At 35.5% G+C, this 19,043-nt stretch overlaps 2 long non-coding RNA genes across 2 annotated transcripts in view; both read left to right on the top strand.

Annotated features, from left to right (window-relative positions):
- Window positions 1-19,043, top strand: part of LOC141626851 (uncharacterized) — a 35,554-nt gene that overhangs the window by 4,944 nt on the left and 11,567 nt on the right. The gene's annotated exons all lie outside the window — the stretch shown is intronic.
- On the top strand, window positions 6,913-14,985 carry LOC141626441 (uncharacterized). The gene is made up of 2 exons (XR_012536022.1): window positions 6,913-6,965; window positions 14,784-14,985. It is a non-coding gene; the product is annotated as an uncharacterized LOC141626441 (long non-coding RNA).

Below are 19,043 nucleotides of genomic sequence, written 5' to 3'. Positions count from 1 at the left end.
CAAGTAAGACACCCACTTAACCTTAAGAGGGCAAAAAGTCCTACTTACCAACATAAATTCTAACATTCTATCATGTGAAAGCTATATAAATGTCTATTTACAAAGATACAATCCCAACGTATCCTCAATAAGTATTCAATACTAATTTCTAATTCTAACAATAGTAACCATATTAAAGGCTTCATGGGAAACTAGGGCCATTTCTACAATATAAGAAGCTACTTAAATCAACTAATTACACATGTGAGATAAAAATATAATGAATGGCCTAAAACAAGAAAAAGGCCGACTATCTAATTCATTCAAAATTTCATCCAACCGAATTTTTACCCGCAACCCCACCTGCGACGAGTGCGGGTCAAATTGCGGCCGACCAATCACTCAATTAATCGACATCGCATCATCAAAGGGACTAAGGCTCGATTTTTGCACAATCAACAAAACATTACAATTATCGCTATAAAATTCATTTGAGCCTATTAATTACAATTTCATTTTGTAAACTATCCTAACATGTGATAACTATTAATATGAGCACAATTTTACCATCCTTATTATCTTTACTACTAACATTATTCATTCACCTAAACACTTATCAAACAACAGGCACACATTAACTACTAATGTGACATTAATTCGTCGAGTAACTCGGAATAGTTACCTTACGCTAGCAAAGAGACAAGTAAAAACTTGAGAAAGCTTCTAAAACCCCAAAATTACTCTTCATCTTCAACCCCATATGAGCCACCTAAAATAATTATGTGAAGGGACGATATTAACGAATTATCGTTATATAAAATATGAGACGGAAATTAATTTAAATCAAAACATGTAAATCATATTCATTAGCTACTGTCTTATGTTCATAAACCATTATGACCCTCCCTTTTGACAGGCATACCCAGAAAATTGTCACAACTTTTACGCCCTAGAAATAGTCCCATAAAGCACCATTTTATCCGTCCCAAAACTGAGCCCAACTCAGCCTGTCACGGCTCCCAAAACCGAGGCCAAAACAGCCCACACGGCCTCCATTTCGACTGTCCCAAAACAAATCGGAAGGCTGCACAAAAACTGGTACCAAAACATAGTTCAATCAATCCTAAACCAGTCCTAAACCGAGTCAAAACAGTCCCAAAAATGTCCCAAAGTACCTGCAAAGCGGACTCAAAAATGATCTAATCTACGCACAATACCACAACTAAACAAGATCCCAAATAGCATCCCAAAACAATCCCTACATGTCAGTATACACCGTCTCAAATATACCACTTACTAGCTAGCATCCCAAATGATCCCTAGAGGTCAGTATACACCGTCTCAATCATCTCCACATTTCAGTATACACCGTCTCAACTATACAACGGACTAATTAACATCCATAATGATCCCAATATATAATTATACACCGTCTCAACTATAAAACAGACTAACCAAATTTCAAAATACACATATTTTACAAGTAATATTGAGTAACCTATCATTATTACCTTTTTCCGATTGAACTAATCATTTATGACTAACAAATCTTCTACCAGATCGTCTATTTTAGTACATACAACCGTCTTATAATAAACAAAGCTAAAAATATAAATTGGGTTTGTAAAAATACATAACGAAAATGAATTTTACTTACAACGGATTGACGAAAACGACGAAAGGAGCGCTATGGAACAAAAATAGTTGAAAACGGATAAGGAACGAATGCGCGTCGATCAACAGATCAAATTTCAAAGAACGATTTAAAAGGAAGGAAAAAGAAGGAAGAAGAAGAAAACAAAGCGTCGTTGTTTATAAATGAGACAAAGACACTGCTTAGCTTTATTTATTATACGTACGTTTCTTCGTCGTTAAGAAACTTCGATCGTTATTAAAACCGTTTGAGTTAAATTTAACCGATTTAAGTAAAAGTTTCAGTAATAAAACGGAATCAATAATAAATAAATTTAATGAGTGAAAATAAAATAAACTCAGCTAGTTAACGGAAATAATACGATATCAGCTTGAATCGGAATTATTAGCGATTTTTACGAAACTAACGGATATTAATAAAAATTGCTATTTTAGTGAAATAAGCTCAAAATAGCTAATTGGACGGTTTTGTTCCCAAAATCCATCTCGGGTTCACTTAAAACAACTTTCATAAGGACTCGTAAAGAAACGGAAATTATTAAATAAATAAACTCGAACTAATTTCAATAAACTCGAACTAACTTTAAATAAACTTTTTAATGATTATTAAAATTAACGTATCGACTTATGATGAAATTAATTAATTAGCTAAGCATATATATATATAAATCGTCAAATGATGTAATTAAATTCAAAATAGCAATTAAAAGAATTTTATCCAACTTAATAAAATACGGGTGTTACAATCACCCCATCTTTTAAAAAGTTTCGTCCTCGAAACTTGAAAGTATAAATGAAAGGTTATAAAAATAAAACCTGAATTGGAATCGGTAACCAAAACATTTTAAAGGTTATTTATCGTAAGAATCAAAATTCTTTCAAAAGTTTCAAATAAAATTTTCCGAATTTAAACCGATTCTCATCAAAGGAACGGAAGTGCTCTCGTTGCGCATTCAAGAACATCACATTCCAAATCCAAGATAAGGTCAAAGGCAAATCATTTGTATAAATCGAAAATCAAAATACTTTCAGAAACATTAATGAAAAGTTTTCAAATGTATAAGTCTCATTCATGGAACGAAATTGCCCTTGTCGTGCACACAAGAGCGCTAACTTTCCAAGTCAAAGACAAATTTAAAACCGAAAATCACTCGTCGACAAGAGTAGAACAAGTTATTAAACGTTTCTAATAACTAGTTCTAACATCCGATCAACGTTAAAATCAAAAGAAAAGGAAATCCATTCAAATTTTCTTTTGCAAAAGCCAAAATGGAAATAAAGGTTTCACCTTTAAACTCAAAGGGGAATCAAATTCCTGAAAATATAATATTAAACTTTGACAAAGAAGTCATAAATAGACCAAGGTTAATAGAAATTGGATAAAATTTACAAAAATCTCAGGTTTAGCAACTCAAAACCATGATAAGGAAGTCTATACTCAAAGAACAATTAGAGAATCAAATCGAATTTTTATTTTCCAAATCTTTACAAGAAAGAGTACTATCTAATGGCGTTAAGGGAGGATAAGCAAGGAACAAAAGACAAGTTAGGAGTACAAGCGTAGCTTTTAAAGTAAAACTGAAGGGAGTTTAGAAGGAGGATAAGCACCAAGAGATTAAGAATAAGGCGAGATACAAAAAGAACGAGAAACATCTGCAAGGAAGTAAAAGCATTCTTCAAAGGTTGAACAAATCTTCAATCCTCAGCAAAAGGCACTAAATCTTGATCTTCTTAAAATATAAGTGTCCTTTCAATGGAACGGAGATACTCTTGGCGATCACTCAAGAATATCAATATTCCAATTCAAAGACATAAAAATACATTTTTAACTTTGACACCCTCACTTATAGCGGAACACCCTCACTTATAGCGGAAAAGTAAACACGTAATTCTACGGAAAAACTGACAGGATATGTTTGTAATTGGTTCAACTAATTAAAACCTGTCATTTTTAAAACTTTTCTAAACCATTCACAAACATTTCCAGAAGGAGGATGCCAACACCTGCAAATGCTAACGAGACTAATTTACATAACTATACTAAAGTCATGAGAATAAAGTGATACAAACCAAAGAAAAAGAGGGAGACATATGTCCCTAAAATGTATGTGACATAAAAAGGGTTTAAGGGTCACAATGAAATAAAACCAGTCTAGGTCCCAAGGTTACTTTGCTCGCTAGCTCGTCCATGTACCCCATATATGCATCACCTACCTGTCATTCGCATTTTATACAAATACGAAAGCCACGGTCGGTGGGGAGTAACTCCAGTTCTCCCGACCACGAAATGTCATAATTAATATAACATGTAAACATAAGAATATGAATATGAATAACACATCGCCTTAGCATATAGATGCTAGACAATCGTGCTTATCATGTGAACAACAATATAACAACACATAGTCCTAGCATGTGAATACTAGACCGACTCATACTACACTATCATGTGAATCACATAACATCCAGGAATCCAAACTCTATCAACCATAGCCGGCTTGCATCTCACCTTCTATGATTCATAGAATCACCAAACAAGAAAGGGCAATATATCAAAGACAGGCATAAGTTCTTAGTCCCGTCAATAGTCACTTTGTAACTCAAGTCTATACCACGAGGTAGGGAAGGTAATCGAACTGGTATCTTGGCTCAGCGGTTACTATTAAGAAAACATGGCCAAGAGACAACACAACCCTAGCCTAAAATCTGCGCAGACCTAGACATGCGGATACACACCACCGCACCCAAGACTCACAACTTTTTTTAAAACAAAGTGAAGTGAGTACCCTAAGGACACCACCGAAGGGTCGGCTAGTACTTAAGCTGACCCCATACTATCAAAATTAGTACCTGAGGTCATGCCCCAACTTGGATAAACATCCACTAGTCAGGAACACAAAGGCTATCAAGCAGTGAACATATACTCGTCAGAGACTATAAAGACCTATCTATGATGAAGGCCGAAATACTCACCTAGGACCTAGTCACAGCTAGTCCCAGCTTGAATATTTTAGCCCACACCACCCAAAACTCACCACATACGTCAAGTAAGACACCCACTTAACCTTAAGAGGGCAAAAAGTCCTACTTACCAACATAAATTCTAACATTCTATCATGTGAAAGCTATATAAATGTCTATTTACAGCATACAATCCCAACAGAATCCTCAATAAGTATTCAATACTAATTTCTAATTCTAACAATAGTAACCATATTAAAGGCTTCAGGGGAAACTAGGGCCATTTCTACAATATAAGAAGCTACTTAAATCAACTAATTACACATGTGAGATAAAAATATAATGAATGGCCAAAACAGCCCACACGGCCTCCATTTCGACTGTCCCAAAACAGTCAGAAGGCTGCACAAAAACTGGTACCAAAACAGAGTTCAATCAATCCTAAACCAGTCCTAAACCGAGTCAAAACAGTCCCAAAAATGTCCCAAAGTACCTGCAAAGCGGACTCAAAAACAGTCCTAATCTACTGCACAATACCACAACTAAACAAGATCCCAAATAGCATCCCAAAACAATCCCTACATGTCAGTATACACCGTCTCAAATATACCACTTACTAGCTAGCATCCCAAATGATCCCTAGAGGTCAGTATACACCGTCTCAATCATCTCCACATTTCAGTATACACCGTCTCAACTATACAACTGACTAATTAACATCCATAATGATCCCAATATATAATTATACACCGTCTCAACTATAAAACAGACTAACCAGCTTTCAAAATACACATATTTAACAAGTAATACTGAGTAACCTATCATTATTACCTTTTTCCGATTGAACTAATCATTTATGACTAACAAATATTCTACCAGACCGTCTATTTTAGTACATACAACCGTCTTATAATAAACAAAGCTAAAAATATAAATTGGGTTTGTAAAAATACATAACGAAAATGAATTTTACTTACAACGGATTGACGAGAACGACGAAAGGAGCGCTATGGAACAAAAATAGTTGAAAACGGATAAGGAACGAAGTACCGACGTCGATCAACAGATCAAATTTCAAAGAACAGTACGAAAAGGAAGGAAAAAGAAGGAAGAAGAAGAAAACAGGCGTGCGTTGTTTATAAATGAGACAAAGAAATGACACTAGCCTGCTATTTATTATACGTACGTTTCTTCGTCGTTAAGAAACTTCGATCGTTATTAAAACCGTTTGAGTTAAATTTAACCGATTTAAGTAAAAGTTTCAGTAATAAAACGGAATCAATAATAAATAAATTTAATGAGTGAAAATAAAATAAACTCAGCTAGTTAACGGAAATAATACGATATCAGCTTGAATCGGAATTATTAGCGATTTTTACGAAACTAACGGATATTAATAAAAATTGCTATTTTAGTGAAATAAGCTCAAAATAGCTAATTGGACGGTTTTGTTCCCAAAATCCATCTCGGGTTCACTTAAAACAACTTTCATAAGGACTCGTAAAGAAACGGAAATTATTAAATAAATAAACTCGAACTAATTTCAATAAACTCGAACTAACTTTAAATAAACTTTTTAATGATTATTAAAATTAACGTATCGACTTATGATGAAATTAATTAATTAGCTAAGCATATATATATATAAATCGTCAAATGATGTAATTAAATTCAAAATAGCAATTAAAAGAATTTTATCCAACTTAATAAAATACGGGGTGTATAAAAATACATTTTTACACCAACAAATGATAAAACTAATTATCAGACGTCTCCAATAACAAGCTAAAAGACGACACTTATATTTTACAAAGATCAAGATTTAGTGCCGATTGCTGGGGATATGTTGCCCAATTTAGCTTGATGGCCGAAAATCGATATTATTAGTTAGGTGCACATCTTTTTATTGCAAATTGGGTTTTCGGTAATACGGGGCAATGCGTTAGATTAAGTGTTTGAGGGAGTAGTGCTGGAGACAAGTTGGAGATAATAATTGTGTGAATTAGTAGTGTGGTACATATGGGATTCGTATGGAGCCAACATAAACACAAGAGTTTGATTTATGAAACACATGTGGGTACAATTGAATAGTGTGATAATTAATTGTCAGGATTACCGCTTTTGAGATTAGTATTTAAGATATCATTCGACTTTGAGTTGATATTACGGGAAGTGAGAATTTGTCAACTTGAAAAGTTATTAGTTAGTATTGTTGATTATTTTGGTACGGAATAGCTGCTGTTGGTAATGGCACTTTAAGCGAGTAACTAGTCTCCAGTACTCTTTTGTCATCGTTGTTTCAGTTAATTGAGATTCGTTTTGGGGTTTTAGAAGCTTTCTCAAGTTTTTACTTGTCTCTTTGCTAGCGTAAGGTAACTATTCCGAGTTACTCGACGAATTAATGTCACATTAGTAGTTGATGTTGTGTTTGTTGTTTGATAAGTGTTTAGGTGGTTGATAATTATCACATGTTAGGATAGTTTGTAAATTGAAATTGTAATTAATAGGCTCAAAATGAATTTTATAGTGATAATTGTAATGTTTTGTTGATTGTGCGAAATCGAGCCTTAGTCCCTTTGGTGATGCGATGTCGATTAATTGAGTGATTGGTCGGCCGCAATTTGACCGTGCACTGTCGCGGGGCTGGGGTTGCGGGTAAAAATTCGGTTGAATGAATTAGATAATCGGCCTTTTTCTTGTTTTAGGCCATTTATTATATCTCTATTTCACATGTGTAGTTAATTGAATTTAAATAGCTTCTTATTTAGTTAGTTGAATTTAAATAGCTTCTTATTTTGTAGAAATGGCCCTAGTTTTCCCTGAAGCCTTTTATATTGTTAATTGCTAGAATTGGAAGTTAGTATTGAATTCTTATTGAGGAATCGTTGGGATTGTATCTTTGTAAATAGACATTTATATAGCTTTCACATGATAGAATGTTAGAATTTATGTTGGTAAGTAGAACTTTTTGCCCTCTTAAGGTTAAGTGGGTGTCTTACTTGACTTATGTGGTGAGTTTTGGGTGGTGTGGGCTAAAATATTCAAAAGCTGGGACTAGGCGTGACTAGGTCCTAGGTGAGTATTTCGGCCGTCATCATAGATAGGTCTTTATAGTCTCGGACGAGTATATGTTCACTGCTTGATAGCCTTTGTGTTTCTGACTAGTGGATGTTTATCCAAGTTGGGGCATGACCTCAGGTACTAATTTTGATAGTATGGGGTCAGCTTAAGTACTAGCCGACCCTTCGGTGGTGTCCTTAGGGTACTCACTTCACTTTGTTTTAAAAAACGTTGTGAGTCTTGGGTGCGGTGGTGTGTATCCGCATGTCTAGGTCTGCTTGTGATTTTAGGCTAGGGTTGTGTTGTCTCTTGGCCATGTTTTCTTAATAGTAACCGCCGAGCCAAGATACCGGTTCGATTACCTTCCCTACCTCGTGGTATAGACTTGAGTTACAAAGTGACTATTGACGGGACTAAGAACTTATGTCTGTCTTTGATATATTGCCCTTTCTTGTATGGTGATTCTATGAATCATAGAAGGTGAGATGCAAGCCGGCTATGGTTGATAGAGTTTGGATTCTGGATGTTATGTGATTCACATGATAGTGTAGTATGAGTCGGTCTAGTATTCACATGCTAGGACTATGTGTTGTTATATTGTTGTTCACATGATAAGCACGATTGTCTAGCATTTATATGCTAAGGCATTGTGTGATTCGTATTCATATTCTTATGTTTACATGTTATATTAATTATGACATTTCGTGGCTGGGAGAACTCGGAGTTACTCCCCAGCGACTATTGTGGCTTTCGTATTTGTATAAAATGCGAATGACCGGTAGGTGATGCATATATGGGGTACATGGACGAGCTAGCGAGCAAAGTAACCTTGGGACCTAGACTGGTTTTATTTCATTGTGACCTTAAACCCTTTTTATGTCACATACTTTTTAGGGACATATGTCTCCCTTTTCTATTTTGGGTTTGTATCATTACATTTTCTTATCGTTAGCTATGGCATGTAAAGTAGTTCGTTTGAAATTACGGGTTTTGGCTATTTGAACCAATTACAAACATATCCTACCATTTTACGTAGAATTACGTGTTTACTTTTCCGATAATAAATGGGGTGTCACGGTCCACCGTGACACCCCCATTTATTGCGAAAAAGTAAACACGTAATTCTACGTAAAAACCGGTAGGATATGTTTGTAATTGGTTCAATTAGCCAAAAACCTGTAATTTCAAACGAACTACTTTACATGCCATAGCTAACGATAAGAAAATGTAATGATACAAACCCAAAATAGAAAAGGGAGACATATGTCCCTAAAAAGTATGTGACATAAAAAGGGTTTAAGGTCACAATGAAATAAAACCAGTCTAGGTCCCAAGGTTACTTTGCTCGCTAGCTCGTCCATGTACCCCATATATGCATCACCTACTGTCATTCGCATTTTATACAAATACGAAAGCCACAAAGTGGGGAGTAACTCCGAGTTCTCCCCAACCAAAATGTCATAATTAATATAACATGTAAACATAAGAATATGAATACGAATCACACAATGCCTTAGCATATAAATGCTAGACAATCGTGCTTATCATGTGAACAACAATATAACAACACATAGTCCTAGCATGTGAATACTAGACCGACTCATACTACACTATCATGTGAATCACATAACATCCAGAATCCAAACTCTATCAACCATAGCCGGCTTGCATCTCACCTTCTATGATTCATAGAATCACCATACAAGAAAGGGCAATATATCAAAGACATGCATAAGTTCTTAGTCCCGTCAATAGTCACTTTGTAACTCAAGTCTATACCACGAGGTAGGGAAGGTAATCGAACCGGTATCTTGGCTCAGCGGTTACTATTAAGAAAACATGGCCAAGAGACAACACAACCCTAGCCTAAAATCTGCGCAGACCTAGACATGCGGATACACACCACCGCACCCAAGACTCACAACGTTTTTTAAAACAAAGTGAAGTGAGTACCCTAAGGACACCACCGAAGGGTCGGCTAGTACTTAAGCTGACCCCATACTATCAAAATTAGTACCTGAGGTCATGCCCCAACTTGGATAAACATCCACTAGTCAGGAACACAAAGGCTATCAAGCAGTGAACATATACTCGTCAGAGACTATAAAGACCTATCTATGATGAAGGCCGAAATACTCACCTAGGACCTAGTCACAGCTAGTCCCAGCTTGAATATTTTAGCCCACACCACCCAAAACTCACCACATAAGTCAAGTAAGACACCCACTTAACCTTAAGAGGGCAAAAAGTTCTACTTACCAACATAAATTCTAACATTCTATCATGTGAAAGCTATATAAATGTCTATTTACAGCATACAATCCCAACAGTTCCTCAATAAGAATTCAATACTAACTTCCAATTCTAGCAATTAACAATATAAAAGGCTTCAGGGAAAACTAGGGCCATTTCTACAAAATAAGAAGCTATTTAAATTCAACTAACTAAATAAGAAGCTATTTAAATTCAATTAACTACACATGTGAAATAGAGATATAATAAATGGCCTAAAACAAGAAAAAGGCCGATTATCTAATTCATTCAACCGAATTTTTACCCGCAACCCCACTTCGCGACAGTGCGGGTCAAATTGCGGCTGACCAATCACTCAATTAACTGACATCGCATCAGTCAAAGGGACTAAGGCTCAGTTTTCGGCCATCAAGCTAAATTGGGCAACATATCCCCAAAACGAATCTCAATTAACTGAAACAACGATGACAAATGAGTACTGGAGACTAGTTACTCGTTTCTCATACCCCTTCCGTCACAGTCATTTGTGTACATTCGATTAAAATAGCACTCACAAATAATTAAAAACAAATGATTGAGACGGATATAGAGTACTAATTACCAACAGCTAATAAGGTGTTAATTAACCAACTACACCGATAACTATTGACAAAAGAGCAAGAAAACGGAATAAAGAAGCTAAAAGACGACACTTTTATAAGGCGGCGAAAGACGAAACCACTACAAAAAGGAGACTTTCTTACCTTAAAAGGAGGAGGAAGGAAAGGGGAAGAGAATGGTACAAAAATTACGGAATTTGGTTGAGAATGGAGGCGGGATCTGAGGTTTGAATGATCGGAAAATAGGTGATGGAGCTGTTGATTGTTGTTGTTGCTGTTGAGCGAATGACAGAAAAAAAATAAAGAAAATGGAAGGGGGAAAAGTGACGGTACATCATCAACAACAACAATAATAATAATAATAATAATAATAATAATGATACACCAGCTAGCTTGCTAGCTTCTAATTATACGTACGTTTCTTCATCGTTAAGTAATTTCGTTCGTTTTTAAAACCGTTTCGAGTTAATAAAATCGGTTTTTAATAAAAGTTTCAGTAATAAAACGAAATTAATAATAAATAAATTTAATGAGTGAAAATAAAATAAACTCAGCTAGTTAACGGAAATAATACGATATCAGCTTGAATCGGAATTATTAGCGATTTTTACAAAACTAACGGATATTAATAAAAATTGCTAATTTAGTGAAATAAGCTCAAAATAGCTAATTGGACGGTTTTGTTCCCAAAATCCATCTCGGGTTTACTTAAAACAACTTTCATAAGGACTCGTAAAGAAACGGAAATTATTAAATAAATAAACTCGGACTAATTTTAAATAAACTTATTAATGATTATTAAAATTAACGTATCGAATTATGATGAAATTAATTAATTAGCTAAGCATATATATATAAATCGTTAAATGATGTAATTAAATTCAAAATAGCAATTAAAAGAATTTTATCCAACTTAATAAAATACGGGGTGTTACAATCACCCCATCTTTTAAAAAGTTTCGTCCTCGAAACTTGAAAGTATAAATGGAAGGTTATGAAAATAAAACTGGAATTGGAATCGGTAACCAAAACATTTTAAAGGTTATTTATCGTAAGAATCAAAATTCTTTCAAAAGTTTCAAATAAAATTTTCCGACAGAACCAGATTCTCATCAAGGGAACGAAAGTGTTCTCGTTACGTATTCAAGAACATCACATTCCAAATCAAAGATAAGGTCAAAAGGCAAATCATTTGTATAAATCAAAAATCAAAATACCTTCAAAAACATTAATGAAGAGTTTTCAAAAATATAAGTCTCATTCATGGAACGGAATTGCTCTTGTCGTGCACACAAGAACGTTAACTTTCCAAGTCAGAGACAAGTTTAAAACAAATACTATTCGCCGACAAGCGTAGAACAAGTTATCAAACGTTTCCAATAACTAGTTCTAACATCCGATCAACGTTAAAATCAAAATAAGGGAAAGGTAATCTCCTCAAATGTTCTTTTGCAAAAAGCCAAAGTAGAAATAAAGGTTTCACCTTTAAACTAAAAGAGGAGTGAAATTCCGGAAATATAATATTAAACTTTGACAAAGAAGTCATAAATAGATCAAGGTTAATAGAAATTGGATAAAATTTAAAGAAATTTCGGGTCTAGTAATTAAAATTACGATAAATGAGTTTATATTCAAGGAAGGAATAGGGAACTAAATCAAATTTTCATTTTAGGTACTAATTTCTAATTCTAACAATAGTAACCATATTAAAGGCTTCAGGGGAAACTAGGGCCATTTCTACAATATAAGAAGCTACTTAAATCAACTAATTACACATGTGAGATAAAAATATAATGAATGGCCTAAAACAAGAAAAAGGCCGACTATCTAATTCATTCAAAATTTCATCCAACCGAATTTTTACCCGCAACCCCAGCCCTGCGACAGTGCGGGTCAAATTGCGGTGACCAATCACTCAATTAATCGACATCGCATCGATCAAAGGGACTAAGGCTCAGTTTTCGGCACAATCAACAAAACATTACAATTATCGCTATAAAATTCATTTGAGCCTATTAATTACAATTTCATTTTGTAAACTATCCTAACATGTGATAACTATTAATATGAGCACAATTTTACCATCCTTATTATCTTTACTACTAACATTATTCATTCACCTAAACACTTATCAAACAACAGGCACACATTAACTACTAATGTGACATTAATTCGTCGAGTAACTCGGAATAGTTACCTTACGCTAGCAAAGAGACAAGTAAAAACTTGAGAAAGCTTCTAAAACCCCAAAATTACTCTTCATCTTCAACCCCATATGAGCCACCTAAAATAATTATGTGAAGGGACGATATTAACGAATTATCGTTATATAAAATATGAGACGGAAATTAATTTAAATCAAAACATGTAAATCATATTCATTAGCTACTGTCTTATGTTCATAAACCATTATGACCCTCCCTTTTGACAGGCATACCCAGAAAATTGTCACAACTTTTACGCCCTAGAAATAGTCCCATAAAGCACCATTTTATCCGTCCCAAAACTGAGCCCAACTCAGCCTGTCACGGCTCCCAAAACCGAGGCCAAAACAGCCCACACGGCCTCCATTTCGACTGTCCCAAAACAGTCAGAAGGCTGCACAAAAACTGGTACCAAAACAGAGTTCAATCAATCCTAAACCAGTCCTAAACCGAGTCAAAACAGTCCCAAAAATGTCCCAAAGTACCTGCAAAGCGGACTCAAAAACAGTCCTAATCTACTGCACAATACCACAACTAAACAAGATCCCAAATAGCATCCCAAAACAATCCCTACATGTCAGTATACACCGTCTCAAATATACCACTTACTAGCTAGCATCCCAAATGATCCCTAGAGGTCAGTATACACCGTCTCAATCATCTCCACATTTCAGTATACACCGTCTCAACTATACAACTGACTAATTAACATCCATAATGATCCCAATATATAATTATACACCGTCTCAACTATAAAACAGACTAACCAGCTTTCAAAATACACATATTTAACAAGTAATACTGAGTAACCTATCATTATTACCTTTTTCCGATTGAACTAATCATTTATGACTAACAAATATTCTACCAGACCGTCTATTTTAGTACATACAACCGTCTTATAATAAACAAAGCTAAAAATATAAATTGGGTTTGTAAAAATACATAACGAAAATGAATTTTACTTACAACGGATATTAATAAAAATTGCTATTTTAGTGAAATAAGCTCAAAATAGCTAATTGGACGGTTTTGTTCCCAAAATCCATCTCGGGTTCACTTAAAACAACTTTCATAAGGACTCGTAAAGAAACGGAAATTATTAAATAAATAAACTCGAACTAATTTCAATAAACTCGAACTAACTTTAAATAAACTTTTTAATGATTATTAAAATTAACGTATCGACTTATGATGAAATTAATTAATTAGCTAAGCATATATATATATAAATCGTCAAATGATGTAATTAAATTCAAAATAGCAATTAAAAGGGCTAAAATATTCAAGCTGGGACTAGCTGTGACTAGGTCCTAGGTGAGTATTTCGGCCTTCATCATAGATAGGTCTTTATAGTCTCTGACGAGTATATGTTCACTGCTTGATAGCCTTTGTGTTCCTGACTAGTGGATGTTTATCCAAGTTGGGGCATGACCTCGGTACTAATTTTGATAGTATGGGGTCGACTTAAGTACTAGCCCCCCTTCGGTGGTGTCCTTAGGGTACTCACTTCACTTTGTTTTAAAAAAAGTTGTGAGTCTTGGGTGCGGTGGTGTGTATCCGCATGTCTAGGTCTCAAGTGATTTTAGGCTAGGGTTGTGTTGTCTCTTGGCCATGTTTTCTTAATAGTAACCGCCGAGCCAAGATACCGGTTCGATTACCTTCCCTACCTCGTGGTATAGACTTGAGTTACAAAGTGACTATTGACGGGACTAAGAACTTATGCCTCTTTTGATATATTGCCCTTTCTTGTTTGGTGATTCTATGAATCATAGAAGGTGAGATGCAAGCCGGCTATGGTTGATAGAGTTTGGATTCCTGGATGTTATGTGATTCACATGATAGTGTAGTATGAGTCGGTCTAGTATTCACATGCTAGGACTATGTGTTGTTATATTGTTGTTCACATGATAAGCACGATTGTCTAGCATCTATATGCTAAGGCAGTGTGTGATTCGTATTCATATTATTATGTTTACATGTTATATTAATTATGACATTTCGTGGCTGGGAGAACTCGGAGTTACTCCCCACTGACTGTGGCTTTCGTATTTGTATAAAATGCGAATGACAGGTAGGTGATGCATATATGGGGTACATGGACGAGCTAGCGAGCAAAGTAACCTTGGGACCTAGACTGGTTTTATTTCATTGTGACCCTTAAACCCTTTTTATGTCACATACATTTTAGGGACATATGTCTCCCTCTTTTTCTTTGGTTTGTATCACTTTATTCTCGCAGCTTTAGTATAGTTATGTAAATTAGTCTGTTAGCATTTGCAGGTGTTGGCATCCTCCTTCTGGAAATGTTTGTGAATGGTTTAGAAAAGTTTTAAAAATAACAGGTTTTAATTAGTTGAACCAATTACAAACATATCCTGTCAGTTTTTCCGTAGAATTACGTGTTTACTTTTCCGCAATAAGTGAGGGTGTCAAAGTTGGTATCAGAGCATATTTGCTCCCGACGCACGTTTGTGCACCCCAATATAAATAACTTGACCTTAAAATAATAAACTGGAGAGATGGGTAAGATGGGTAGATTTAGGATCTTATGTTGTAGTCTCTTTGTGTTTGCTCTTTGTTAGGTACTAACCTGTTTGTTGATTGTCATTTAATAATTGTTGCGTTCTTGGGTCAATGACCGTGAGCTTATCTATAGCTAATGGAATTATTACCCTTATTATAAAAAAAAAGAAAATTTGAACTAAAGGTTTTGAAAATATTTTAATGTTTTTCACTGGTTTTAACGTCAATTAGTGTTAAAGCTTGTTATTGGAGACGTCTGATAATTAGTTTTATCATTTGTTGGTGTAAAAATGTATTTTTATGTCTTTGAATTGGAATATTGATATTCTTGAGTGATCGCCAAGAGTATCTCCGTTCCATTGAAAGGACACTTATATTTTAAGAAGATCAAGATTTAGTGCCTTTTGCTGAGGATTGAAGATTTGTTCAACCTTTGAAGAATGCTTTTACTTCCTTGCAGATGTTTCTCGTTCTTTTTGTATCTCGCCTTATTCTTAATCTCTTGGTGCTTATCCTCCTTCTAAACTCCCTTCAGTTTTACTTTAAAAGCTACGCTTGTACTCCTAACTTGTCTTTTGTTCCTTGCTTATCCTCCCTTAACGCCATTAGATAGTACTCTTTCTTGTGAGGAATGTTGACCTGGGTTGGAAAATTCGACTTTTGAGGAGATTGTTTGTGTCTGACCCTTAACCCTGGCTTTGAGAAGTCGTGATGTTAGAAAGACTTAGGTAAGGTGATGAGACATACTTAGTGATTCTTATACCTAGTTCCTTGAATAAGTAAGTCGAGTTGTGATTGGCTTCCATAATCACTTTGGACATGAGAGTTTGATAATGGGTATGACCATATGAGAAAAGCTAATGTGGGATTATTAGTTGGCTCTTGAGAGTTCTTGAGTTGAGAGAGATTTAGTATTGAGAAGAATTTGTTAACCCTATAGTTGTATAAACCTTGAGGTCGCATTGAGTACTTGAGATGATGGGATGATGTCGTAGCTGAGTGTAGCTGAGTGTAGTTCCGCTTTTGGGAATCCTTGATAAGTAAAAGGATAGAGAAACTTGAGATCCTATTGATTTTTCAGATTTTGGGTGTCTTACTTGACGTATGTGGTGAGTTTTGGGTGGTGTGGGCTAAAATATTCAAGCTGGGACTAGCTGTGACTAGGTCCTAGGTGAGTATTTCGGCCTTCATCATAGATAGGTCTTTATAGTCTCTGACGAGTATATGTTCACTGCTTGATAGCCTTTGTGTTCCTGACTAGTGGATGTTTATCCAAGTTGGGGCATGACCTCGGTACTAATTTTGATAGTATGGGGTCGGCCTTAAGTACTAGCCGACCCTTCGGTGGTGTCCTTAGGGTACTCACTTCACTTTGTTTTAAAAAAAGTTGTGAGTCTTGGGTGCGGTGGTGTGTATCCGCATGTCTAGGTCTCTTGTGATTTTAGGCTAGGGTTGTGTTGTCTCTTGGCCATGTTTTCTTAATAGTAACCGCTGAGCCAAGATACCAGTTCGATTACCTTCCCTACCTCGTGGTATAGACTTGAGTTACAAAGTGACTATTGACGGGACTAAGAACTTATGCCTGTCTTTGATATATTGCCCTTTCTTGTTTGGTGATTCTATGAATCATAGAAGGTGAGATGCAAGCCGGCTATGGTTGATAGAGTTTGGATTCCTGGATGTTATGTGATTCACATGATAGTGTAGTATGAGTCGGTCTAGTATTCACATGCTAGGACTATGTGTTGTTATATTGTTGTTCACATGATAAGCACGATTGTCTAGCATCTATATGCTAAGGCAGTGTGTGATTCGTATTCATATTATTATGTTTACATGTTATATTAATTATGACATTTCGTGGCTGGGAGAACTCGGAGTTACTCCCCACTGACTGTGGCTTTCGTATTTGTATAAAATGCGAATGACAGGTAGGTGATGCATATATGGGGTACATGGACGAGCTAGCGAGCAAAGTAACCTTGGGACCTAGACTGGTTTTATTTCATTGTGACCCTTAAACCCTTTTTATGTCACATACATTTTAGGGACATATGTCTCCCTCTTTTTCTTTGGTTTGTATCACTTTATTCTCGCAGCTTTAGTATAGTTATGTAAATTAGTCTGTTAGCATTTGCAGGTGTTGGCATCCTCCTTCTGGAAATGTTTGTGAATGGTTTAGAAAAGTTTTAAAAATAACAGGTTTTAATTAGTTGAACCAATTACAAACATATCCTGTCAGTTTTTCCGTAGAATTACGTGTTTACTTTTCCGCAATAAGTGAGGGTGTCATACAATCCCAACAGTTCCTCAATAAGAATTCAATACTAATTTCCAATCCTAGCAATTATAACAATATAAAAGGCTTTAGGGGAAACTAGGGCCATTACTACAAAATAAGAAGCTATTTAAATTCAACTAACTAAATAAGAAACTATTTAAATTCAACTAATTAAACATGTGAAATAGAGATATAATAAATGGCCTAAAACAAGAAAAAGGCCGATTATCTAATTCATTCAACCGAATTTTTACCCGAACCCCACCTGCGGCGTGTACGGTCAAATTGCGGTGACCAATCACTCAATTAATCGACATCGCATCGATCAAAGGGACTAAGGCTCGGTTTTCGGACAATCAACAAAGCATTACAATTATAGCTATAAAATTCATTTTGTAAACTATCCTAACATGTGATAACTATTAATATAAGCACAATTTTTCCGTTAACATAATATTTGTTACTAGTATGCTTCAATTCAAATTACTACCCTTTTGTTACTTATACTATTCTAATATTAATTAACCCTAAAGACCAAGATTGCACGAAAACCCGCGAAACAAGCACGGACCAACCCGGGCCAACCATGGCTAGCCGTGGGCCTACCACGGCTGCCACGCACTTGGCTTTCTTTGCCGGCCCGCTTTCCGGACAATTTCTCCTCTCTTTTTTTTTCATTTTTATACATTATAAGACCGTCTGAAAATTAATTAATCGTCCCCAATTCAATTTTGATAATTTAAACTACCAAAAGGCACAAATTAAGCTTGCATGCAACTAAGTTTAACATGTGAAAAATTACTACCCAAACAAAAATTCACCAAACATACAAAAATCAAAAACATGTGACGATAATTCGTCGAGTAGCTCGAAATATGTTACCTTAAGCTAACAATAGACATGCATATAGCTTTCACATGATAGAATGTTAGAATTTATGTTGGTAAGTAGGACTTTTTGCCCTCTTAAGGTTAAGTGGGTGTCTTACTTGACTTATGTGGTGAGTCTTGGGTGGTGTGGGCTAAAATATTCAAGTCGGGACTAGGCGTGACTAGGTCCTAGGTGAGTATTTCGGCCTTCATCATAGATAGGTCTTTATAGTCTCTGACGAGTATATGTTCACTGCTTGATAGCCTTTGTGTTCCTGACTAGTGGATGTTTATCCAAGTTGGGGCATGACCTCAGGTACTAATTTTGATAGTATGGGGTCAGCTTAAGTACTAGCCGACCCTTCGGTGGTGTCCTTAGGGTACTCACTTCACTTTGTTTTAAAAAAAACGTTGTGAGTCTTGGGTGCGGTGGTGTGTATCCGCATGTCTAGGTCTCAAGAGATTTTAGGCTAGGGTTGTGTTGTCTCTTGGCCATGTTTTCTTAATAGTAACACGAGCCAAGATACCGGTTCGATTACCTTCCCTACCTCGTGGTATAGACTTGAGTTACAAAGTGACTATTGACGGGACTAAGAACTTATGCCTGTCTTTGTTATATTGCCCTTTCTTGTATGGTGATTTTATGAACTCGTAATAG

This window comes from Silene latifolia, chromosome Y (genome assembly GCF_048544455.1).
Source record: "Silene latifolia isolate original U9 population chromosome Y, ASM4854445v1, whole genome shotgun sequence".
Lineage (NCBI taxonomy): Eukaryota > Viridiplantae > Streptophyta > Magnoliopsida > Caryophyllales > Caryophyllaceae > Silene > Silene latifolia.
Note: the sequence above shows the minus strand (reverse complement) of the source record. Positions and strands in the feature narration are given on the sequence as shown.